Genomic DNA, 26,918 nt, shown 5'->3' on the forward strand with positions numbered 1-26,918 from the left:
GTAACTCGCTGCCTTTCGGCTCATGAGCTGGGCGGCGAGCGCGGTGCCACATTTGCGTGGCCATGTTTCCCGTGGACGCTGGCTAGACCAAGTACGTCCGGCGGACGCACGCCTTTGAAACCCATTTGTAACTCGCTGCCTTTCGGATCACGAGCTGGGCGGCGAGCGCGGTGCCGCATTTGCGTGGCCAGGTTTCCCGTGGACGCTGGCCAGACCAGATACGTCCGGCGGACGCAAGCCTTTGAAACCCATTTGTAACTCGATGCCTTTCGGCTCATGAGCTGGGCGGCGAGCGCGATGCCACATTTGCGTGGCCAGGTTTCCCATGGACGCTGGCTAGACCAGATACGTCCGGCGGGCGCAAGCCTTTGAAACCCATTTGTAACTCGCTGCCTTTCGGCTCACGAGCTGGGCGGCGAGCGCGGTGCCACATTTGCGTGGCCATGTTTCCCGTGGATGCTGGCTAGACCAGATACGTCTGGCGGACGCAAGCCTTTGAAACCCATTTGTAACTCGATGCCTTTCGGCTCACGAGCTGGGCGGCGAGCGCGGTGCCACATTTGCGTGGCCAAGTTTCCCGTGGACGCTGGCTAGACCAAGTACGTCTGGCGGCGCACGCCTTTGAAACCCATTTGTAACTCGCTTCCTTTCGGCTCACGAGCTGGTCGGCGAGTGCGGTGCCACATTGGCGTGGCCAGGTTTCCCGTGGACGCTGGCTAGACAAGATACGTCCGGCGGACGCAAGCCTTTCAAACCCATTTGTAACTCGCTGCCTTTCGGCTCACGAGCTGGGCGGCGAGCGCAGTGCCACATTTGCGTGGCCAGGTTTCCCATGGACGCTGGCTAGACCAGATACGTCCGGCGGACGCAAGCCTTTGAAACCCATTTGTAACTCGCTGCCTTTCGGCTCACGAGCTGGGCGGCGAGCGCGGGGCCACATTAGCGTGGCCAGGTTTCCCGTGGACGCTGGCTAGACCAGATACGTCCGGCGGACGCAAGCCTTTGAAACCCATTTGTAACTCGCTGCCTTTCGGCTCATGAGCTGGGCGGCGAGCGCGATGCCACATTTGCGTGGCCAGGTTTCCCATGGACGCTGGCTAGACCAGATACGTCCGGCGGGCGCAAGCCTTTGAAACCCATTTGTAACTCGCTGCCTTTCGGCTCACGAGCTGGGCGGCGAGCGCGGTGCCACATTTGTGTGGCCAGGTTTCCCGTGGACGCTGGCTAGACCAGATACGTCCGGCGGACGCAAGCCTTTGAAACCCATTTGTAACTCGCTGCCTTTCGGCTCATGAGCTGGGCGGCGAGCGCGGTGCCACATTTGCGTGGCTAGGTTTCCCGTGGACGCTGGCTAGACTAGATACGTCCGGCGGACGCAAGCCTTTGAAACCCATTTGTAACTCGCTGCCTTTCGGCTCATGAGCTGGGCGGCGAGCGCGGTGCCACATTTGCGTGGCCATGTTTCCCGTGGACGCTGGCTAGACCAAGTACGTCCGGCGGACGCACGCCTTTGAAACCCATTTGTAACTCGCTGCCTTTCGGATCACGAGCTGGGCGGCGAGCGCGGTGCCGCATTTGCGTGGCCAGGTTTCCCGTGGACGCTGGCCAGACCAGATACGTCCGGCGGACGCAAGCCTTTGAAACCCATTTGTAACTCACTGCCTTTCGGCCCACGAGCTGGGCGGCGAGCGCGGTGCCACATTAGCGTGTCCAGGTTTCCCGTGGACGCTGGCTTGACCAGATACGTCCGGCGGACGCAAGCCTTTGAAACCCATTTGTAACTCGCTGCCTTTTGGCTCATGAGCTGGGTGGCGAGCGCGATGCCACATTTGCGTGGCCAGGTTTCCCGTGGATGCTGGCTAGACCAAGTACGTCCGGCGGACGCACGCCTTTGAAACCCATTTGTAACTCGCTGCCTTTCGGCTCACGAGCTGGGCGGCGAGTGCGGTGCCACATTTGCGTGGCCAGGTTTCCCGTGGACACTGGCTAGAACAGATACGTCCGGCGGACGCAAGCCTTTGAAACCCATTTGTAACTCGCTGCCTTTCGGCTCACGAGCTGGGCGGCGAGCGCGGTGCCACATTTGCGTGGCCAGGTTTCCCGTGGACGCTGGCTAGACCAGATACGTCCGGCGGACGCAAGCCTTTGAAACCCATTTGTAACTAGCTGCCTTTCGGCTCACGAGCTAGGCGGCGAACGCGGTGCCACATTTGCGTGGCCAGGTTTCCCGTGGACGCTGGCTAGACCAGATACGTCTGGCGGACGCAAGCCTTTGAAACCCATTTGTAACTCGCTGCTTTTCGGCTCACGAGCTGGGCGGCGAGCGCGGTGCCACATTTGCGTGGCCAAGTTTCCCGTGGACGCTGGCTAGACCAAGTACGTCCGGCGGCGCACGCCTTTGAAACCCATTTGTAACTCGCTTCCTTTCGGCTCACGAGCTGGGCGGCGAGTGCGGTGCCACATTTGCGTGGCCAGGTTTCCCGTGGACGCTGGCTAGACAAGATACGTCCGGCGGACGCAAGCCTTTCAAACCCATTTGTAACTCGCTGCCTTTCGGCTCACGAGCTGAACGGCGAGCGCGGTGCCACATTTGCGTGGCCAGGTTTCCCATGGACGCTGGCTAGACCAGATTCGTCCGGCGGACGCAAGCCTTTGAAACCCATTTGAAACTCGCTGCCTTTCGGCTCACGAGCTGGGTGGCGAGCGCGGTGCCACATTAGCGTGGCCAGGTTTCCCGTGGACGCTGGCTAGACCAGATACGTCCGGCGGACGCAAGCCTTTGAAACCCATTTGTAACTCACTGCCTTTCGGCTCACGAGCTGGGCGGCGAGCGCGGTGCCACATTAGCGTGGCCAGGTTTCCCATGGACGCTGGCTTGACCAGATACGTCCGGCGGACGCAAGCCATTGAAACCCATTTGTAACTCGCTGCCTTTCGGCTCATGAGCTGGGCGGCGAGCGCGGTGCCACATTTGCGTGGCCAGGTTTCCCGTGGATGCTGGCTAGACCATGTACGTCCGGCGGACGCACGCCTTTGAAACCCATTTGTAACTCGCTGCCTTTCGGCTCACGAGCTGGGCGGCGAGCGCGGTGCCACATTTGCGTGGCCAGGTTTCCCGTGGACGCTGGCTAGACCGGATACGTCCGGCGGACGCAAGCCTTTGAAACCCATTTGTAACTCACTGCCTTTCGGCTCACGAGCTGGGCGGCGAGCGCGGTGCCACATTTGCGTGGCCAGGTTTCCCGTGGACGCTGGCTAGACCAGATACGTCCGGCGGACGCAAGCCTTTGAAATCCATTTGTAACTCGCTGCCTTTCGGCTCAGGAGCTAGGCGGCGAACGCGGTGCCACATTTGCGTGGCCAGGTTTCCCGTGGACGCTGGCTAGACCAGATACGTCTGGCGGACGCAAGCCTTTGAAACCCATTTGTAACTCGCTGCCTTTCGGCTCACGAGCTGGGCGGCGAGCGCGGTGCCACATTTGCGTGGCCAAGTTTCCCGTGGACGCTGGCTAGACCAAGTACGTCCGGCGGCGCACGCCTTTGAAACCCATTTGTAACTCGCTTCCTTTCGGCTCACGAGCTGGGCGGCGAGTGCGGTGCCACATTTGCGTGGCCAGGTTTCCCGTGGACGCTGGCTAGACAAGATACGTCCGGCGGACGCAAGCCTTTCAAACCCATTTGTAACTCGCTGCCTTTCGGCTCACGAGCTGGGCGGCGAGCGCGGTGCCACATTTGCGTGGCCAGGTTTCCCATGGACGCTGGCTAGACCAGATACGTCCGGCGGACGCAAGCCTTTGAAACCCATTTGTAACTAGCTGCCTTTCGGCTCACGAGCTAGGCGGCGAACGCGGTGCCACATTTGCGTGGCCAAGTTTCCCGTGGACGCTGGCTAGACCAGATACGTCTGGCGGACGCAAGCCTTTGAAACCCATTTGTAACTCGCTGCTTTTCGGCTCACGAGCTGGGCGGCGAGCGCGGTGCCACATTTGCGTGGCCAAGTTTCCCGTGGACGCTGGCTAGACCAAGTACGTCCGGCGGCGCACGCCTTTGAAACCCATTTGTAACTCGCTTCCTTTCGGCTCACGAGCTGGGCGGCGAGTGCGGTGCCACATTTGCGTGGCCAGGTTTCCCGTGGACGCTGGCTAGACAAGATACGTCCGGCGGACGCAAGCCTTTCAAACCCATTTGTAACTCGCTGCCTTTCGGCTCACGAGCTGAGCGGCGAGCGCGGTGCCACATTTGCGTGGCCAGGTTTCCCATGGACGCTGGCTAGACCAGATTCGTCCGGCGGACGCAAGCCTTTGAAACCCATTTGAAACTCGCTGCCTTTCGGCTCACGAGCTGGGTGGCGAGCGCGGTGCCACATTAGCGTGGCCAGGTTTCCCGTGGACGCTGGCTAGACCAGATACGTCCGGCGGACGCAAGCCTTTGAAACCCATTTGTAACTCACTGCCTTTCGGCTCACGAGCTGGGCGGCGAGCGCGGTGCCACATTAGCGTGGCCAGGTTTCCCATGGACGCTGGCTTGACCAGATACGTCCGGCGGACGCAATCCATTGAAACCCATTTGTAACTCGCTGCCTTTCGGCTCATGAGCTGGGCGGCGAGCGCGGTGCCACATTTGCGTGGCCAGGTTTCCCGTGGATGCTGGCTAGACCAAGTACGTCCGGCGGACGCACGCCTTTGAAACCCATTTGTAACTCGCTGCCTTTCGGCTCACGAGCTGGGCGGCGAGCGCGGTGCCACATTTGCGTGGCCAGGTTTCCCGTGGACGCTGGCTAGACCGGATACGTCCGGCGGACGCAAGCCTTTGAAACCCATTTGTAACTCACTGCCTTTCGGCTCACGAGCTGGGCGGCGAGCGCGGTGCCACATTTGCGTGGCCAGGTTTCCCGTGGACGCTGGCTAGACCAGATACGTCCGGCGGACGCAAGCCTTTGAAATCCATTTGTAACTCGCTGCCTTTCGGCTCAGGAGCTAGGCGGCGAACGCGGTGCCACATTTGCGTGGCCAGGTTTCCCGTGGACGCTGGCTAGACCAGATACGTCTGGCGGACGCAAGCCTTTGAAACCCATTTGTAACTCGCTGCCTTTCGGCTCACGAGCTGGGCGGCGAGCGCGGTGCCACATTTGCGTGGCCAAGTTTCCCGTGGACGCTGGCTAGACCAAGTACGTCCGGCGGCGCACGCCTTTGAAACCCATTTGTAACTCGCTTCCTTTCGGCTCACGAGCTGGGCGGCGAGTGCGGTGCCACATTTGCGTGGCCAGGTTTCCCGTGGACGCTGGCTAGACAAGATACGTCCGGCGGACGCAAGCCTTTCAAACCCATTTGTAACTCGCTGCCTTTCGGCTCACGAGCTGGGCGGCGAGCGCGGTGCCACATTTGCGTGGCCAGGTTTCCCATGGACGCTGGCTAGACCAGATACGTCTGGCGGACGCAAGCCTTTGAAACCCATTTGTAACTCGCTGCCTTTCGGCTCACGAGCTGGGCGGCGAGCGCGGTGCCACATTTGCGTGGCCAGGTTTCCCGTGGACGCTGGCTAGACCAGATACGTCCGGCGGACGCAAGCCTTTGAAACCCATTTGTAACTCGCTGCCTTTCGGCTCATGAGCTGGGCGGCGAGCGCGAAGCCACATTTGCGTGGCCAGGTTTCCCATGGACGCTGGCTAGACCAGATACGTCCGGCGGGGGCAAGCCTTTGAAACCCATTTGTAACTCGCTGCCTTTAGGCTCACGAGCTGGGCGGTGAGCGCGGTGCCACATTTGCGTGGCCAAGTTTCCCGTGGACGCTGGCTAGACCAAGTACGTCCGGCGGCGCACGCCTTTGAAACCCATTTGTAACTCGCTTCCTTTCGGCTCACGAGCTGGGCGGCGAGTGCGGTGCCACATTTGCGTGGCCAGGTTTCCCGTGGACGCTGGCTAGACAAGATACGTCCGGCGGACGCAAGCCTTTCAAACCCATTTGTAACTCGCTGCCTTTCGGCTCACGAGCTGGGCGACGAGAGCGGTGCCACATTTGCGTGGCCAGGTTTCCCATGGACGCTGGCTAGACCAGATACGTCCGGCGGACGCAAGCCTTTGAAACCCATTTGTAACTCGCTGCCTTTCGGCTCACGAGCTGGGCGGCGAGCGCGGTGCCACATTTGCGTGGCCAGGATTCCCATGGACGCTGGCTAGACCATATACGTCCGGCGGACGCAAGCCTTTCAAACCCATTTGTAACTCGCTGCCTTTCGGCTCACGAGCTGGGCGGCGAGCGCGGTGCCACATTAGCGTGGCCAGGTTTCCCGTGGACGCTGGCTAGACCAGATACGTCCGGCGGACGCAAGCCTTTGAAACCCATTTCTAACTCACTGCCTTTCGGCTCACGAGCTGGGCGGCGAGCGCGGTGCCACATTAGCGTGGCCAGGTTTCCCCTGGACGCTGGCTTGACCAGATACGTCCGGCGGACGCAAGCCTTTGAAACCCATTTGTAACTCGCTGCCTTTCGGCTCATGAGCTAGGCGGCGAGCGCGGTGCCACATTTGCGTGGCCAGGTTTCCCGTGGATGCTGGCTAGACCAAGTACGTCTGGCGGACGCACGCCTTTGAAACCCATTTATAACTCGCTGCCTTTCGGCTCACGAGCTGGGCGGCGAGCGCGGTGCCACATTTGCGTGGCCAGGTTTCCCGTGGACGCTGGCTAGACCGGATACGTCCGGCGGACGCAAGCCTTTGAAAACCATTTGTAACTCGCTGCCTTTCGGCTCACGAGCTGGGCGGCAAGCGCGGTGCCACATTTGTGTGGCCAGGTTTCCCGTGGACGCTGGCTAGACCAGATACGTCCGGCGGACGCAAGCCTTTGAAATCCATTTGTAACTCGCTGCCTTTCGGCTCAGGAGCTAGGCGGCGAACGCGGTGCCACATTTGCGTGGCCAGGTTTCCCGTGGATGCTGGCTAGACCAGATACGTCTGGCGGACGCAAGCCTTTGAAACCCATTTGTAACTCGATGCATTTCGGCTCACGAGCTAGGCGGCGAGCGCGGTGCCACATTTGCGTTGCCAAGTTTCCCGTGGACGCTGGCTAGACCAAGTACGTCCGGCGGCGCACGCCTTTGAAACCCATTTGTAACTCGCTTCCTTTCGGCTCACGAGCTGGTCGGCGAGTGCGGTGCCACATTGGCGTGGCCAGGTTTCCCGTGGACGCTGGCTAGACAAGATACGTCCGGCGGACGCAAGCCTTTCAAACCCATTTGTAACTCGCTGCCTTTCGGCTCACGAGCTGGGCGGCGAGCGCAGTGCCACATTTGCGTGGCCAGGTTTCCCATGGACGCTGGCTAGACCAGATACGTCCGGCGGACGCAAGCCTTTGAAACCCATTTGTAACTCGCTGCCTTTCGGCTCACGAGCTGGGCGGCGAGCGCGGTGCCACATTAGCGTGGCCAGGTTTCCCGTGGACGCTGGCTAGACCAGATACGTCCGGCGGACGCAAGCCTTTGAAACCCATTTGAAACTCGCTGCCTTTCGGCTCATGAGCTGGGCGGCGAGCGCGATGCAACATTTGCGTGGCCAGGTTTCCCATGGACGCTGGCTAGACCAGATACGTCCGGCGGGCGCAAGCCTTTGAAACCCATTTGTAACTCACTGCCTTTCGGCTCACGAGCTGGGCGGCGAGCGCGGTGCCACATTAGCGTGGCCAGGTTTCCCGTGGACGCTGGCTTGACCAGATACGTCCGGCGGACGCAAGCCTTTGAAACCCATTTGTAACTCGCTGCCTTTCGGCTCATGAGCTGGGCGGCGAGCGCGGTGCCACATTTGCGTGGCCAGGTTTCCCATGGACGCTGGCTAGACCATATACGTCCGGCGGACGCAAGCCTTTCAAACCCATTTGTAACTCGCTGCCTTTCGGCTCACGAGCTGGGCGGCGAGCGCGGTGCCACATTTGCGTGGCCAGGTTTCCCGTGGACGCTGGCTAGACCAGATACGTCCGGCGGACGCAAGCCTTTGAAACCCATTTGTAACTCGCTGCCTTTCGCCTCACGAGCTGGGCGGCGAGCGCGGTGCCACATTAGCGTGGCCAGGTTTCCCGTGGACGCTGGCTAGACCAGATACGTCCGGCGGACGCAAGCCTTTGAAACCCATTTGTAACTCGCTGCCTTTCGGATCACGAGCTGGGCGGCGAGCGCGGTGCCGCATTTGCGTGGCCAGGTTTCCCGTGGACGCTGGCTAGACCAGATACGTCATGCGGACGCAAGCCTTTGAAACCCATTTGTAACTCGCTGCCTTTCGGCTCATGAGCTGGGCGGCGAGCGCGGTGCCACATTTGCGTGGCCAGGTTTCCCGTGGACGCTGGCTAGACCAGATACGTCCGGCGGACGCAAGCCTTTGAAACCCATTTGTAACTCGTTGCCTTTTGGCTCATGAGATGGGCGGCGAGCGCGGTGCCACATTTGCGTGGCCCGGTTTCCCGTGGACGCTGGCTAGACTAGATACGTCCGGCGGACGCAAGCCTTTGAAACCCATTTGTAACTCGCTGCCTTTCGGCTCACGAGCTGGGCGGCGAGCGCGGTGCCACATTTGCGTGGCCATGTTTCCCGTGGACGCTGGCTAGACCAGATACGTCCGGCGGACGCAAGCCTTTGAAACCCATTTGTAACTCGCTGCCTTTCGGATCACGAGCTGGGAGGCGAGCGCGGTGCCACATTTGCGTGGCCAGGTTTCCCGTGGACGCTGGCTAAACCAGATATGTCCGGCGGACGCAAGCCTTTGAAACCCATTTGTAACTCACTGCCTTTCGGCCCACGAGCTGGGCGGCGAGCGCGGTGCCACATTAGCGTGGCCAGGTTTCCCGTGGACGCTGGCTAGACCAGATACGTCCGGCGGACGCAGGCCTTTGAAACCCATTTGTAACTCGCTGCCTTTCGGCTCATGAGCTGGGCGGCGAGCGCGGTGCCACATTTGCGTGGCCAGGTTTCCCATGGACGCTGGCTAGACCAGATACGTCCGGCGGACGCAAGCCTTTCAAACCCATTTGTAACTCACTGCCTTTCGGCTCACGAGCTGGGCGGCGAACGCGGTGCCACATTTGCGTGGCCAGGTTTCCCGTGGACGCTGGCTAGACCAGATACGTCCGGCGGACGCAAGCCTTTGAAACCCATTTGTAACTCGCTGCCTTTCGGCTCACGAGCTGGGCGGCGAGCGCGGTGCCACATTTGCGTGGCCAGGTTTCCCGTGGACGCTGGCTAGACAAGATACGTCCGGCGGACGCAAGCCTTTGAAATCTATTTGTAACTCGCTGCCCTTCGGCTCACGAGCTAGGCGGCGAACGCGGTGCCACATTTGCGTGGCCAGGTTTCCCGTGGACGCTGGCTAGACCAGATACGTCTGGCGGACGCAAGCCTTTGAAACCCATTTGTAACTCGCTGCCTTTCGGCTCACGAGCTGGGCGGCGAGCGCGGTGCCACATTTGCGTGGCCAAGTTTCCCGTGGACGCTGGCTAGACCAAGTACGTCCGGCGCAGCACGCCTTTGAAACCCATTTGTAACTCGCTTCCTTTCGGCTCACGAGCTGGGCGGCGAGTGCGGTGCCACATTTGCGTGGCCAGGTTTCCCGTGGACGCTGGCTAGACAAGATACGTCCGGCGGACGCAAGCCTTTCAAACCCATTTGTAACTCGCTGCCTTTCGGCTCACGAGCTGGGCGGCGAGCGCGGTGCCACATTTGCGTGGCCAGGTTTCCCATGGACGCTGGCTAGACCAGATACGTCCGGCGGACGCAAGCCTTTGAAACCCATTTGTAACTCGCTGCCTTTCGGCTCACGAGCTGGGCGGCGAGCGCGGTGCCACATTTGCGTGGCCAGGTTTCCCGTGGACGCTGGCTTGACCAGATACGTCCGGCGGACGCAAGCCTTTGAAACCCATTTGTAACTCGCTGCCTTTCGGCTCATGAGCTGGGCGGCGAGCGCGGTGCCACATTTGCGTGGCCAGGTTTCCCATGGACGCTGGCTAGACCATATACGTCCGGCGGATGCAAGCCTTTCAAACCCATTTGTAACTCGCTGCCTTTCGGCTCACGAGCTGGGCGGTGAGCGCGGTGCCACATTAGCGTGGCCAGGTTTCCCGTGGACGCTGGCTAGACCAGATACGTCCGGCGGACGCAAGCCTTTGAAACCCATTTGTAACTCGCTGCCTTTCGGCTCACGAGCTGGGCGGCGAGCACGATGCCACATTTGCGTGGCCAGGTTTCCCATGGACGCTGGCTAGACCAGATACGTCCGGCGGGCGCAAGCCTTTGAAACCCATTTGTAACTCGCTGCCTTTCGGCTCACGAGCTGGGCGGCGAGCGCGGTGCCACATTTGCGTGGACAAGTTTCCCGTGGACGCTGGCTAGACCAAGTACGTCTGGCGGCGCACGCCTTTGAAACCTATTTGTAACTCGCTGCCTTTCGGCTCACGAGCTGGGCGGCGAGCGCGGTGCCACATTTGCGTGGCCAGGTTTCCCGTGGACGCTGGCTAGACAAGATACATCCAGCGGACGCAAGCCTTTGAAACCCATTTGTAACTCGCTGCCTTTCGGCTCACTAGCTGGGCGGCGAGCGCGGTACCACATTAGCGTGGCCAGGTTTCCCGTGGACGCTGGCTAGACCAGATACGTCCGGCGGACGCAAGCCTTTGAAACCCATTTGTAACTCGCTGCCTTTCGGCTCATGAGCTGGGCGGCGAGCGCGGTGCCACATTTGCGTGGCCAGGTTTCCCATGGACGCTGGCTAAACCAGATACGTTCGGCGGACGCAAGCCTTTGAAACCCATTTGTAACTCGCTGCCTTTCGGCTCACGAGCTGGGCGGCGAGCGCGGTGCCACATTAGCGTGGCCAGGTTTCCCGTGGACGCTGGCTAGACCAGATACGTCCGGCGGACGCAAGCCTTTGAAACCCATTTGTAACTCCCTGCCTTTCGGCTCATGAGCTGGGCGGCGAGCGCGGTGCCACATTAGCGTGGCCAGGTTTCCCGTGGACGCTGGCTAGACCAGATACGTCCGGCGGACGCAAGCCTTTGAAACCCATTTGTAACTCCCTGCCTTTCGGCTCATGAGCTGGGCGGCGAGCGCGGTGCCACATTTGCGTGGCCAGGTTTCCCGTGGACGCTGGCTAGACCAGATACGTCCGGCGGACGCAAGCCTTTGAAATCTATTTGTAACTCGCTGCCCTTCGGCTCACGAGCTAGGCGGCGAACGCGGTGCCACATTTGCGTGGCCAGGTTTCCCGTGGACGCTGGCTAGACCAGATACGTCTGGCGGACGCAAGCCTTTGAAACCCATTTGTAACTCGCTGCCTTTCGGCTCACGAGCTGGGCGGCGAGCGCGGTGCCACATTTGCGTGGCCAAGTTTCCCGTGGATGCTGGCTAGACCAAGTACGTCCGGCGGAGCACGCCTTTGAAACCCATTTGTAACTCGCTTCCTTTCGGCTCACGAGCTGGGCGGCGAGTGCGGTGCCACATTTGCGTGGCCAGGTTTCCCGTGGACGCTGGCTAGACAAGATACGTCCGGCGGACGCAAGCCTTTCAAACCCATTTGTAACTCGCTGCCTTTCGGCTCACGAGCTGGGCGGCGAGCGCGGTGCCACATTTGCGTGGCCAGGTTTCCCATGGACGCTGGCTAGACCAGATACGTCCGGCGGACGCAAGCCTTTGAAACCCATTTGTAACTCGCTGCCTTTCGGCTCACGAGCTGGGCGGCGAGCGCGGTGCCACATTTGCGTGGCCAGGTTTCCCGTGGACGCTGGCTTGACCAGATACGTCCGGCGGACGCAAGCCTTTGAAACCCATTTGTAACTCGCTGCCTTTCGGCTCATGAGCTGGGCGGCGAGCGCGGTGCCACATTTGCGTGGCCAGGTTTCCCATGGACGCTGGCTAGACCATATACGTCCGGCGGATGCAAGCCTTTCAAACCCATTTGTAACTCGCTGCCTTTCGGCTCACGAGCTGGGCGGTGAGCGCGGTGCCACATTAGCGTGGCCAGGTTTCCCGTGGACGCTGGCTAGACCAGATACGTCCGGCGGACGCAAGCCTTTGAAACCCATTTGTAACTCGCTGCCTTTCGGCTCACGAGCTGGGCGGCGAGCACGATGCCACATTTGCGTGGCCAGGTTTCCCATGGACGCTGGCTAGACCAGATACGTCCGGCGGGCGCAAGCCTTTGAAACCCATTTGTAACTCGCTGCCTTTCGGCTCACGAGCTGGGCGGCGAGCGCGGTGCCACATTTGCGTGGACAAGTTTCCCGTGGACGCTGGCTAGACCAAGTACGTCTGGCGGCGCACGCCTTTGAAACCTATTTGTAACTCGCTGCCTTTCGGCTCACGAGCTGGGCGGCGAGCGCGGTGCCACATTTGCGTGGCCAGGTTTCCCGTGGACGCTGGCTAGACAAGATACATCCAGCGGACGCAAGCCTTTGAAACCCATTTGTAACTCGCTGCCTTTCGGCTCACTAGCTGGGCGGCGAGCGCGGTACCACATTAGCGTGGCCAGGTTTCCCGTGGACGCTGGCTAGACCAGATACGTCCGGCGGACGCAAGCCTTTGAAACCCATTTGTAACTCGCTGCCTTTCGGCTCATGAGCTGGGCGGCGAGCGCGGTGCCACATTTGCGTGGCCAGGTTTCCCATGGACGCTGGCTAAACCAGATACGTTCGGCGGACGCAAGCCTTTGAAACCCATTTGTAACTCGCTGCCTTTCGGCTCACGAGCTGGGCGGCGAGCGCGGTGCCACATTAGCGTGGCCAGGTTTCCCGTGGACGCTGGCTAGACCAGATACGTCCGGCGGACGCAAGCCTTTGAAACCCATTTGTAACTCCCTGCCTTTCGGCTCATGAGCTGGGCGGCGAGCGCGGTGCCACATTTGCGTGGCCAGGTTTCCCGTGGACGCTGGCTAGACCAGATACGTCCGGCGGACGCAAGCCTTTGAAACCCATTTGTAACTCGCTGCCTTTCGGCTCATGAGCTGGGCGGCGAGCGCGGTGCCACATTTGCGTGGCCAGGTTTCCCGTGGACGCTGGCTAGATTAGATACGTCCGGCGGACGCAAGCCTTTGAAACCCATTTGTAACTCGCTGCCTTTCGGCTCATGAGCTGGGCGGCGAGCGCGGTGCCACATTTGCGTGGCCATGTTTCCCGTGGACGCTGGCTAGACCAAGTACGTCCGGCGGACGCATGCCTTTGAAACCCATTTGTAACTCCCTGCCTTTCGGCTAACGAGCTGGGCGGCGAGGGCGGTGCCACATTTGCGTGGCCAGGTTTCCCGTGGACGCTGGCTAGACGAGATACGTCCGGCGGACGCAAGCCTTTGAAAGCCATTTGTAACTCACTGCCTTTCGGCCCACGAGCTGGGCGGCGAGCGCGGTGCCACATTAGCGTGGCCAGGTTTCCCGTGGACGCTGGCTTGACCAGATACGTCCGGCGGACGCAAGCCTTTGAAACCCATTTGTAACTCGCTGCCTTTCGGCTCATGAGCTGGGCGGCGAGCGCGGTGCCACATTTGCGTGGCCAGGTTTCCCATGGACGTTGGCTAGACCATATACGTCCGGCGGATGCAAGCCTTTCAAACCCATTTGTAACTCGCTGCCTTTCGGCTCACGAGCTGGGCGGCGAGCGCGGTGCCACATTAGCGTGGCCAGGTTTCCCGTGGACGTTGGCTAGACCTGATACGTCCGGCGGATGCAAGCCTTTGAAACCCATTTGTAACTCGCTGCCTTTCGACTCACGAGCTGGGCGGCGAGCGCGGTGCCACATTTGCGTGGCCAGGTTTCCCGTGGACGCTGGCTAGACCAGATACGTCCGGCGGACGCAAGCCTTTGACACCCATTTGTAACTCACTGCCTTTCGGCCCACGAGCTGGGCGGCGAGCACGGTGCCACATTAGCGTGGCCAGGTTTACCGTGGACGCTGGCTTGACCAGATACGTCCGGCGGACGCAAGCCTTTGAAACCCATTTGTAACTCGCTGCCTTTCGGCTCATGAGCTGGGCGGCGAGCGCGGTGCCACATTTGCGTGGCCAGGTTTCCCATGGACGCTGGCTAGACCATATACGTCCGGCGGACGCAAGCCTTTCAAACCCATTTGTAACTCGCTGCCTTTCGGCTCACGAGCTGGGCGGCGAGCGCGGTGCCACATTTGCGTGGCCAGGTTTCCCGTGGACGTTGGCTAGACCAGATACGTCCGGCGGACGCAAGCCTTTGAAATCCATTTGTAACTCGCTGCCTTTCGGCTCACGAGCTAGGCGGCGAACGCGGTGCCACATTTGCGTGGCCAGGTTTCCCGTGGACGCTGGCTAGACCAGATACGTCTGGCGGACGCAAGCCTTTGAAACCCATTTGTAACTCGCTGCCTTTCGGCTCACGAGCTGGGCGGCGAGCGCGGTGCCACATTTGCGTGGCCAAGTTTTCCGTGGACGCTGGCTAGAATAAGTACGTCCGGCGGCGCACGCCTTTGAAACCCATTTGTAACTCGCTGCCTTTCGGCTCACGAGCTGGGCGGCGAGCGCGGTGCCACATTAGCGTGGCCAGGTTTCCCGTGGACGTTGGCTAGACCAGATACGTCCGGCGGACGCAAGACTTTGAAACCCATTTGTAACTCACTGCCTTTCGGCTCACGAGCTGGGCGGCGAGCGCGGTGCCACATTTGCGTGGCCAGGTTTCCCGTGGACGCTGGCTAGACCAGATACGTCCGGCGGACGCAAGCCTTTGAAACCCATTTGTAACTCGCTGCCTTTCGGCTCATGAACTGGGCGGCGAGCGCGGTGCCACATTTGCGTGGCCAGGTTTCCCGTGGACGCTGGCTAGACCAGATACGTCCGGCGGATGCAAGCCTTTGAAACCCATTTGTAACTCGCTGCCTTTCGGCTCACGAGCTGGGCGGCGAGCGAGGTGCCACATTAGCGTGGCCAGGTTTCTCGTGGACGCTGGCTAGACCAGATACGTCCGGTGGACGCAAGCCTTTGAAACCAATTTGTAACTCACTGCCTTTCGGCCCACGAGCTGGGCGGCCAGCGCGGTGCCACATTAGCGTGGCCAGGTTTCCCGTGGACGCTGGCTTGACCAGATACGTCCGGCGGACGCAAGCCTTTGAAACCCATTTGTAACTCGCTGCCTTTCGGCTCATGAGCTGGGCGGCGAGCGCGGTGCCACATTTGCGTGGCCAGGTTTCCCATAGACGCTGGCTAGACCATATACGTCCGGCGGACGCAAGCCTTTCAAACCCATTTGTAACTCGCTGCCTTTCGGCTCACGAGCTGGGCGGCAAGCGCGGTGCCACATTAGCGTGGCCAGGTTTCCCGTGGACGCTGGCTAGACCAGATACGTCCGGCGGACGCAAGCCTTTGAAACCCATTTGTAACTCACTGCCTTTCGGCTAACGAGCTGGGCGGCGAGGGCGGTGCCACATTTGCGTGGCCAGGTTTCCCGTGGACGCTGGCTAGACGAGATACGTCCGGCGGACGCAAGCCTTTGAAAGCCATTTGTAACTCACTGCCTTTCGGCCCACGAGCTGGGCGGCGAGCGCGGTGCCACATTAGCGTGGCCAGGTTTCCCGTGGACGCTGGCTTGACCAGATACGTCCGGCGGACGCAAGCCTTTGAAACCCATTTGTAACTCGCTGCCTTTCGGCTCATGAGCTGGGCGGCGAGCGCGGTGCCACATTTGCGTGGCCAGGTTTCCCATGGACGCTGGCTAGACCAAGTACGTCCGGCGGACGCACGCCTTTGAAACCCATTTGTAACTCGCTGCCTTTCGGCTAACGAGCTGGGCGGCGAGGGCGGTGCCACATTTGCGTGGCCAGGTTTCCCGTGGACGCTGGCTAGACGAGATACGTCCGGCGGACGCAAGCCTTTGAAAGCCATTTGTAACTCACTGCCTTTCGGCCCACGAGCTGGGCGGCGAGCGCGGTGCCACATTAGCGTGGCCAGGTTTCCCGTGGACGCTGGCTTGACCAGATACGTCCGGCGGACGCAAGCCTTTGAAACCCATTTGTAACTCGCTGCCTTTCGGCTCATGAGCTGGGCGGCGAGCGCGGTGCCACATTTGCGTGGCCAGGTTTCCCATGGACGCTGGCTAGACCATATACGTCCGGCGGATGCAAGCCTTTCAAACCCATTTGTAACTCGCTGCCTTTCGGCTCACGAGCTGGGCGGTGAGCGCGGTGCCACATTAGCGTGGCCAGGTTTCCCGTGGACGCTGGCTAGACCAGATACGTCCGGCGGACGCAAGCCTTTGAAACCCATTTGTAACTCGCTGCCTTTCGGCTCACGAGCTGGGCGGCGAGCACGATGCCACATTTGCGTGGCCAGGTTTCCCATGGACGCTGGCTAGACCAGATACGTCCGGCGGGCGTAAGCCTTTGAAACCCATTTGTAACTCGCTGCCTTTCGGCTCACGAGCTGGGCGGCGAGCGCGGTGCCACATTTGCGTGGACAAGTTTCCCGTGGACGCTGGCTAGACCAAGTACGTCTGGCGGCGCACGCCTTTGAAACCTATTTGTAACTCGCTGCCTTTCGGCTCACGAGCTGGGCGGCGAGCGCGGTGCCACATTTGCGTGGCCAGGTTTCCCGTGGACGCTGGCTAGACAAGATACATCCAGCGGACGCAAGCCTTTGAAACCCATTTGTAACTCGCTGCCTTTCGGCTCACTAGCTGGGCGGCGAGCGCGGTACCACATTAGCGTGGCCAGGTTTCCCGTGGACGCTGGCTAGACCAGATACGTCCGGCGGACGCAAGCCTTTGAAACCCATTTGTAACTCGCTGCCTTTCGGCTCATGAGCTGGGCGGCGAGCGCGGTGCCACATTTGCGTGGCCAGGTTTCCCATGGACGCTGGCTAAACCAGATACGTTCGGCGGATGCAAGCCTTTGAAACCCATTTGTAACTCGCTGCCTTTCGGCTCACGAGCTGGGCGGCGAGCGCGGTGCCACATTAGCGTGGCCAGGTTTCCCGTGGACGCTGGCTAGACCAGATACGTCCGGCGGACGCAAGCCTTTGAAACCCATTTGTAACTCCCTGCCTTTCGGCTCATGAGCTGGGCGGCGAGCGCGGTGCCACATTTGGGTGGCCAGGTTTCCCGTGGACGCTGGCTAGACCAGATACGTCCGGCGGACGCAAGCCTTTGAAACCCATTTGTAACTCGCTGCCTTTCGGCTCATGAGCTGGGCGGCGAGCGCGGTGCCACATTTGCGTGGCCAGGTTTCCCGTGGACGCTGGCTAGATTAGATACGTCCGGCGGACGCAAGCCTTTGAAACCCATTTGTAACTCGCTGCCTTTCGGCTCATGAGCTGGGCGGCGAGCGCGGTGCCACATTTGCGTGGCCATGTTTCCCGTGGACGCTGGCTAGACCAAGTACGTCCGGCGGACGCACGCCTTTGAAACCCATTTGTAACTCGCTGCCTTTCGGCTAACGAGCTGGGCGGCGAGGGCGGTGCCACATTTGCGTGGCCAGGTTTCCCGTGGACGCTGGCTAGACGAGATACGTCCGGCGGACGCAAGCCTTTGAAAGCCATTTGTAACTCACTGCCTTTCGGCCCACGAGCTGGGCGGCGAGCGCGGTGCCACATTAGCGTGGCCAGGTTTCCCGTGGACGCTGGCTTGACCAGATACGTCCGGCGGACGCAAGCCTTTGAAACCCATTTGTAACTCGCTGCCTTTCGGCTCATGAGCTGGGCGGCGAGCGCGGTGCCACATTTGCGTGGCCAGGTTTCCCATGGACGCTGGCTAGACCATATACGTCCGGCGGATGCAAGCCTTTCAAACCCATTTGTAACTCGCTGCCTTTCGGCTCACGAGCTGGGCGGCGAGCGCGGTGCCACATTAGCGTGGCCAGGTTTCCCGTGGACGTTGGCTAGACCTGATACGTCCGGCGGATGCAAGCCTTTGAAACCCATTTGTAACTCGCTGCCTTTCGACTCACGAGCTGGGCGGCGAGCGCGGTGCCACATTTGCGTGGCCAGGTTTCCCGTGGACGCTGGCTAGACCAGATACGTCCGGCGGACGCAAGCCTTTGACACCCATTTGTAACTCACTGCCTTTCGGCCCACGAGCTGGGCGGCGAGCACGGTGCCACATTAGCGTGGCCAGGTTTCCCGTGGACGCTGGCTTGACCAGATACGTCCGGCGGACGCAAGCCTTTGAAACCCATTTGTAACTCGCTGCCTTTCGGCTCATGAGCTGGGCGGCGAGCGCGGTGCCACATTTGCGTGGCCAGGTTTCCCATGGACGCTGGCTAGACCATATACGTCCGGCGGACGCAAGCTTTTCAAACCCATTTGTAACTCGCTGCCTTTCGGCTCACGAGCTGGGCGGCGAGCGCGGTGCCACATTTGCGTGGCCAGGTTTCCCGTGGACGTTGGCTAGACCAGATACGTCCGGCGGACGCAAGCCTTTGAAATCCATTTGTAACTCGCTGCCTTTCGGCTCACGAGCTAGGCGGCGAACGCGGTGCCACATTTGCGTGGCCAGGTTTCCCGTGGACGCTGGCTAGACCAGATACGTCTGGCGGACGCAAGCCTTTGAAACCCATTTGTAACTCGCTGCCTTTCGGCTCACGAGCTGGGCGGCGAGCGCGGTGCCACATTTGCGTGGCCAAGTTTTCCGTGGACGCTGGCTAGAATAAGTACGTCCGGCGGCGCACGCCTTTGAAACCCATTTGTAACTCGCTGCCTTTCGGCTCACGAGCTGGGCGGCGAGCGCGGTGCCACATTAGCGTGGCCAGGTTTCCCGTGGACGTTGGCTAGACCAGATACGTCCGGCGGACGCAAGCCTTTGAAACCCATTTGTAACTCACTGCCTTTCGGCTCACGAGCTGGGCGGCGAGCGCGGTGCCACATTTGCGTGGCCAGGTTTCCCGTGGACGCTGGCTAGACCAGATACGTCCGGCGGACGCAAGCCTTTGAAACCCATTTGTAACTCGCTGCCTTTCGGCTCATGAGCTGGGCGGCGAGCGCGGTGCCACATTTGCGTGGCCAGGTTTCCCGTGGACGCTGGCTAGACCAGATACGTCCGGCGGATGCAAGCCTTTGAAACCCATTTGTAACTCGCTGCCTTTCGGCTCACGAGCTGGGCGGCGAGCGCGGTGCCACATTAGCGTGGCCAGGTTTCCCGTGGACGCTGGCTAGACCAGATACGTCCGGCGGACGCAAGCCTTTGAAACCCATTTGTAACTCACTGCCTTTCGGCTCACGAGCTGGGCGGCGAGCGCGGTGCCACATTAGCGTGGCCAGGTTTCCCGTGGACGCTGGCTTGACCAGATACGTCCGGCGGACGCAAGCCTTTGAAACCCATTTGTAACTCACTGCCTTTCGGCCCACGAGCTGGGCGGCGAGCGCGGTGCCACATTAGCGTGGCCAGGTTTCCCGTGGACGCTGGCTTGACCAGATACGTCCGGCGGACGCAAGCCTTTGAAACCCATTTGTAACTCGCTGCCTTTCGGCTCATGAGCTGGGCGGCGAGCGCGGTGCCACATTTGCGTGGCCAGGTTTCCCATGGACGCTGGCTAGACCATATACGTCCGGCGGACGCAAGCCTTTCAAACCCATTTGTAACTCGCTGCCTTTCGGCTCACGAGCTGGGCGGCGAGCGCGGTGCCACATTAGCGTGGCCAGGTTTCCCGTGGACGCTGGCTAGACCAGATACGTCCGGCGGACGCAAGCCTTTGAAACCCATTTGTAACTCACTGCCTTTCGGCTCACGAGCTGGGCGGCGAGCGCGGTGCCACATTAGCGTGGCCAGGTTTCCCGTGGACGCTGGCTTGACCAGATACGTCCGGCGGACGCAAGCCTTTGAAACCCATTTGTAACTCGCTGCCTTTCGGCTCATGAGCTGGGCGGCGAGCGCGGTGCCACATTTGCGTCGCCAGGTTTCCCGTGGATGCTGGCTAGACCAAGTACGTCCGGCGGACGCACGCCTTTGAAACCCATTTGTAACTCGCTGCCTTTCGGCTCACGAGCTGGGCGGCGAGCGCGGTGCCACATTTGCGTGGCCAGGTTTCCCGTGGACACTGGCTAGACCAGATACGTCCGGCGGACGCAAGCCTTTGAAACCCATTTGTAACTCGCTGCCTTTCGGCTCACGAGCTGGGCGGCGAGCGCGGTGCCACATTTGCGTGGCCAGGTTTCCCGTGGACGTTGGCTAGACCAGATACGTCCGGCGGACGCAAGCCTTTGAAATCAATTTGTAACTCGCTGCCTTTCGGCTCACGAGCTAGGCGGCGAACGCGGTGCCACATTTGCGTGGCCAGGTTTCCCGTGGACGCTGGCTAGACCAGATACGTCTGGCGGACGCAAGCCTTTGAAACCCATTTGTAACTCGCTGCCTTTCGGCTCACGAGCTGGGCGGCGAGCGCGGTGCCACATTTGCGTGGCCAAGTTTCCCGTGGACGTTGGCTAGAACAAGTACGTCCGGTGGCGCATGCCTTTGAAACCCATTTGTAACTCGCTGCCTTTCGGCTCATGAGCTGGGCGGCGAGCGCGGTGCCACATTTGCGTGGCCAGGTTTCCCGTGGACGCTGGCTAGACCAGATACGTCCGGCGGATGCAAGCCTTTGAAACCCATTTGTAACTCGCTGCCTTTCGGCTCACGAGCTAGGCGGCGAACGCGGTGCCACATTTGCGTGGCCAGGTTTCCCGTGGACGCTGGCTAGACCAGATACGTCTGGCGGACGCAAGCCTTTGAAACCCATTTGTAACTCGCTGCCTTTCGGCTCACGAGCTGGGCGGCGAGCGCGGTGCCACATTTGCGTGGCCAAGTTTCCCGTGGACGCTGGCTAGAACAAGTACGTCCGGCGGCGCACGCCTTTGAAACCCATTTGTAACTCGCTGCCTTTCGGCTCACGAGCTGGGCGGCGAGCGCGGTGCCACATTAGCGTGGCCAGGTTTCCCGTGGACGTTGGCTAGACCAGATACGTCCGGCGGACGCAAGCCTTTGAAACCCATTTGTAACTCGCTGCCTTTCGGCTCACGAGCTGGGCGGCGAGCGCGGTGCCACATTTGCGTGGCCAGGTTTCCCGTGGACGCTGGCTAGACCTGATACGTCCGGCGGACGCAAGCCTTTGAAACCCATTTGTAACTTGCTGCCTTTCGGCTCATGAGCTGGGCGGAGAGCGCGGTGCCACATTTGCGTGGCCAGGTTTCCCGTGGACGCTGGCTAGACCAGATACGTCCGGCGGACGCAAGCCTTTGAAACCCATTTGTAACTCGCTGCCTTTCGGCTCACGAGCTAGGCGGCGAGCGCGGTGCCACATTAGCGTGGCCAGGTTTCTCGTGGACGCTGGCTAGACCAGATACGTCCGGCGGACGCAAGCCTTTGACACCCATTTGTAACTCACTGCCTTTCGGCCCACGAGCTGGGCGGCGAGCACGGTGCCACATTAGCGTGGCCAGGTTTCCCGTGGACGCTGGCTTGACCAGATACGTCCGGCGGACGCAAGCCTTTGAAACCCATTTGTAACTCGCTGCCTTTCGGCTCATGAGCTGGGCGGCGAGCGCGGTGCCACATTTGCGTGGCCAGGTTTCCCATGGACGCTGGCTAGACCATATACGTCCGGCGGACGCAAGCCTTTCAAACCCATTTGTAACTCGCTGCCTTTCGGCTCACGAGCTGGGCGGCGAGCGCGGTGCCACATTAGCGTGGCCAGGTTTCCCGTGGACGCTGGCTAGACCAGATACGTCCGGCGGACGCAAGCCTTTGAAACCCATTTGTAACTCACTGCCTTTCGGCTCACGAGCTGGGCGGCGAGCGCGGTGCCACATTAGCGTGGCCAAGTTTCCCGTGGACGCTGGCTTGACCAGATACGTCCGGCGGACGCAAGCCTTTGAAACCCATTTGTAACTCGCTGCCTTTCGGCTCATGAGCTGGGCGGCGAGCGCGGTGCCACATTTGCGTCGCCAGGTTTCCCGTGGATGCTGGCTAGACCAAGTACGTCCGGCGGACGCACGCCTTTGAAACCCATTTGTAACTCGCTGCCTTTCGGCTCACGAGCTGGGCGGCGAGCGCGGTGCCACATTTGCGTGGCCAAGTTTCCCGTGGACGCTGGCTAGAACAAGTACGTCCGGCGGCGCACGCCTTTGAAACCCATTTGTAACTCGCTGCCTTTCGGCTCACGAGCTGGGCGGCGAGCGCGGTGCCACATTAGCGTGGCCAGGTTTCCCGTGGACGCTGGCTTGACCAGATACGTCTGGCGGACGCATGTCTTTGAAACCCATTTGTAACTCACTGCCTTTCGGCCCACGAGCTGGGCGGCGAGCGCGGTGCCACATTTGCGTCGCCAGGTTTCCCGTGGATGCTGGCTAGACCAAGTACGTCCGGCGGACGCAAGCCTTTGAAACCCATTTGTAACTCGCTGCCTTTCGGCTCACGAGCTGGGCGGCGAGCGCGGTGCCACATTTGCGTGGCCAGGTTTCCCGTGGACGCTGGCTAGACCAGATACGTCCGGCGGACGCAAGCCTTTGAAACCCATTTGTAACTCGCTGCCTTTCGGCTCACGAGCTAGGCGGCGAGCGCGGTGCCACATTAGCGTGGCCAGGTTTCTCGTGGACGCTGGCTAGACCAGATACGTCCGGCGGATGCAAGCCTTTGAAACCCATTTGTAACTCGCTGCCTTTCGGCTCATGAGCTGGGCGGCGAGCGCGGTGCCACATTAGCGTGGCCAGGTTTCCCGTGGACGCTGGCTTGACCAGATACGTCCGGCGAACGCAAGCCTTTGAAACCCATTTGTAACTCACTGCCTTTCGGCTCACGAGCTGGGCGGCGAGCGCGGTGCCACATTAGCGTGGCCAGGTTTCCCGTGGACGCTGGCTTGACCAGATACGTCTGGCGGACGCATGTCTTTGAAACCCATTTGTAACTCACTGCCTTTCGGCCCACGAGCTGGGCGGCGAGCGCGGTGCCACATTTGCGTCGCCAGGTTTCCCGTGGATGCTGGCTAGACCAAGTACGTCCGGCGGACGCAAGCCTTTGAAACCCATTTGTAACTCGCTGCCTTTCGGCTCACGAGCTGGGCGGCGAGCGCGGTGCCACATTTGCGTGGCCAGGTTTCCCGTGGACGCTGGCTAGACCAGATACGTCCGGCGGACGCAAGCCTTTGAAACCCATTTGTAACTCGCTGCCTTTCGGCTCATGAGCTGGGCGGAGAGCGCGGTGCCACATTTGCGTGGCCAGGTTTCCCGTGGACGCTGGCTAGACCAGATACGTCCGGCGGACGCAAGCCTTTGAAACCCATTTGTAACTCGCTGCCTTTCGGCTCACGAGCTGGGCGGCGAGCGCGGTGCCACATTAGCGTGGCCAGGTTTCTCGTGGACGCTGGCTAGACCAGATACGTCCGGTGGACGCAAGCCTTTGAAACCCATTTGTAACTCGCTGGCTTTCGGCTCATGAGCTGGGCGGCGAGCGCGGTGCCACATTTGCGTGGCCAGGTTTCCCGTGGACGCTGGCTAGACCAGATACGTCCGGCGGATGCAAGTCTTTGAAACCCATTTGTAACTCACTGCCTTTCGGCCCACGAGCTGGGCGGCGAGCGCGGTGCCACATTAGCGTGGCCAGGTTTCCCGTGGACACTGGCTTGACCAGATACTTCCGGCGGACGCAAGCCTTTGAAACCCATTTGTAACTCGCTGCCTTTCGGCTCATGAGCTGGGCGGCGAGCGCGGTGCCACATTTGCGTGGCCAGGTTTCCCATGGACGCTGGCTAGACCAGATACGTCCGGCGGACGCAAGCCTTTCAAACCCATTTGTAACTCGCTGCCTTTCGGCTCACGAGCTGGGCGGCGAGCGCGGTGCCACATTAGCGTGGCCAGGTTTCCCGTGGACGCTGGCTAGACCAGATACGTCCGGCGGACGCAAGCCTTTGAAACCCATTTGTAACTCGCTGCCTTTCGGCTCATGAGCTGGGCGGAGAGCGCGGTGCCACATTTGCATGGCCAGGTTTCCCGTGGACGCTGGCTAGACCAGATACGTCCGGCGGACGCAAGCCTTTGAAACCCATTTGTAACTCGCTGCCTTTCGGCTCACGAGCTGGGCGGCGAGTTCGGTGCCACATTAGCGTGGCCAGGTTTCTCGTGGACGCTGGCTAGACCAGATACGTCCGGTGGACGCAAGCCTTTGAAACCCATTTGTAACTCGTTGCCTTTCGGCTCATGAGCTGGGCGGCGAGCGCGGTGCCACATTTGCGTGGCCAGGTTTCCCGTGGACACTGGCTAGACCAGATACGTCCGGCGGATGCAAGCCTTTGAAACCCATTTGTAACTCGCTGCCTTTCGGCTCACGAGCTGGGCGGCGAGCGCGGTGCCACATTAGCGTGGCCAGGTTTCTCGTGGACGCTGGCTAGACCAGATACGTCCGGTGGACGCAGGCCTTTGAAACCCATTTGTAACTCACTGCCTTTCGGCCCACGAGCTGGGCGGCGAGCGCGGTGCCACATTTGCGTGGCCAGGTTTCCCGTGGACGCTGGCTAGACCAGATACGTCCGGCGGACGCAAGCCTTTGAAACCCATTTGTAACTCGCTGCCTTTCGGCTCACGAGCTGGGCGGCGAGTGCGGTGCCACATTAGCGTGGCCAGGTTTCCCGTGGACGCTGGCTTGACCAGATACGTCCGGCGGACGCAAGCCTTTGAAACCCATTTGTAACTCGCTGCCTTTCGGCTCATGAGCTGGGCGGTGAGCGTGGTGCCACATTTGCGTGGCCAGGTTTCCCGTGGACGCTGGCTAGACCAGATACGTCCGGCGGACGCAAGCCTTTGAAACCCATTTGTAACTCGCTGCCTTTCGGCTCACGAGCTGGGCGGCGAGCGCGGTGCCACATTTGGGTGGCCAGGTTTCCCGTGGACGTTGGCTAGACCAGATACGTCCGGCGGACGCAAGCCTTTGAAATCCATTTGTAACTCGCTGCCTTTCGGCTCACGAGCTAGGCGGCGAACGCGGTGCCACATTTGCGTGGCCAGGTTTCCCGTGGACGCTGGCTAGACCAGATACGTCCGGCGGATGCAAGCCTTTGAAACCCATTTGTAACTCGCTGCATTTCGGCTCACGAGCTGGGCGGCGAGCGCGGTGCCACATTAGCGTGGCCAGGTTTCTCGTGGACGCTGGCTAGACCAGATACATCCGGTGGACGCAGGCCTTTGAAACCCATTTGTAACTCACTGCCTTTCGGCCCACGAGCTGGGCGGCGAGCGCGGTGCCACATTAGCGTGGCCAGGTTTCCCGTGGACACTGGCTTGACCAGATACGTCCGGCGGACGCAAGCCTTTGAAACCCATTTGTAACTCGCTGCCTTTCGGCTCACGAGCTGGGCGGCGAGCGCGGTGCCACATTTGCGTGGCCAGGTTTCCCATGGACGCTGGCTAGACCAGATACGTCCGGCGGACGCAAGCCTTTCAAACCCATTTGTAACTCGCTGCCTTTCGGCTCACGAGCTGGGCGGCGAGCGCGGTGCCACATTAGCGTGGCCAGGTTTCCCGTGGACGTTGGCTAGACCAGATACGTCCGGCGGACGCAAGCCTTTGAAACCCATTTGTAACTCGCTGCCTTTCGGCTCATGAGCTGGGCGGAGAGCGCGGTGCCACATTTGCATGGCCAGGTTTCCCGTGGACGCTGGCTAGACCAGATACGTCCGGCGGACGCAAGCCTTTGAAACCCATTTGTAACTCGCTGCCTTTCGGCTCACGAGCTGGGCGGCGAGTGCGGTGCCACATTAGCGTGGCCAGGTTTCTCATGGACGCTGGCTAGACCAGATACGTCCGGTGGACGCAAGCCTTTGAAACCCATTTGTAACTCGTTGCCTTTCGGCTCATGAGCTGGGCGGCGAGCGCGGTGCCACATTTGCGTGGCCAGGTTTCCCGTGGACACTGGCTAGACCAGATACGTCCGGCGGATGCAAGCCTTTGAAACCCATTTGTAACTCGCTGCCATTCGGCTCACGAGCTGGGCGGCGAGCGCGGTGCCACATTAGCGTGGCCAGGTTTCTCGTGGACGCTGGCTAGACCAGATACGTCCGGTGGACGCAGGCCTTTGAAACCCATTTGTAACTCACTGCCTTTCGGCCCACGAGCTGGGCGGCGAGCGCGGTGCCACATTTGCGTGGCCAGGTTTCCCGTGGACGCTGGCTAGACCAGATACGTCCGGCGGACGCAAGCCTTTGAAACCCATTTGTAACTCGCTGCCTTTCGGCTCACGAGCTGGGCGGCGAGTGCGGTGCCACATTAGCGTGGCCAGGTTTCCCGTGGACGCTGGCTTGACCAGATACGTCCGGCGGACGCAAGCCTTTGAAACCCATTTGTAACTCGCTGCCTTTCGGCTCATGAGCTGGGCGGTGAGCGTGGTGCCACATTTGCGTGGCCAGGTTTCCCGTGGACGCTGGCTAGACCAGATACGTCCGGCGGACGCAAGCCTTTGAAACCCATTTGTAACTCGCTGCCTTTCGGCTCACGAGCTGGGCGGCGAGCGCGGTGCCACATTTGCGTGGCCAGGTTTCCCGTGGACGTTGGCTAGACCAGATACGTCCGGCGGACGCAAGCCTTTGAAATCCATTTGTAACTCGCTGCCTTTCGGCTCACGAGCTAGGCGGCGAACGCGGTGCCACATTTGCGTGGCCAGGTTTCCCGTGGACGCTGGCTAGACCAGATACGTCCGGCGGATGCAAGCCTTTGAAACCCATTTGTAACTCGCTGCATTTCGGCTCACGAGCTGGGCGGCGAGCGCGGTGCCACATTAGCGTGGCCAGGTTTCTCGTGGACGCTGGCTAGACCAGATACATCCGGTGGACGCAGGCCTTTGAAACCCATTTGTAACTCACTGCCTTTCGGCCCACGAGCTGGGCGGCGAGCGCGGTGCCACATTAGCGTGGCCAGGTTTCCCGTGGACACTGGCTTGACCAGATACGTCCGGCGGACGCAAGCCTTTGAAACCCATTTGTAACTCGCTG

This window comes from Urtica dioica, chromosome 3, assembly GCF_054948205.1.
Source record: "Urtica dioica subsp. dioica isolate 48M chromosome 3, U.dioica_male_clone48M_v1_H2, whole genome shotgun sequence".
NCBI lineage: Eukaryota > Viridiplantae > Streptophyta > Magnoliopsida > Rosales > Urticaceae > Urtica > Urtica dioica.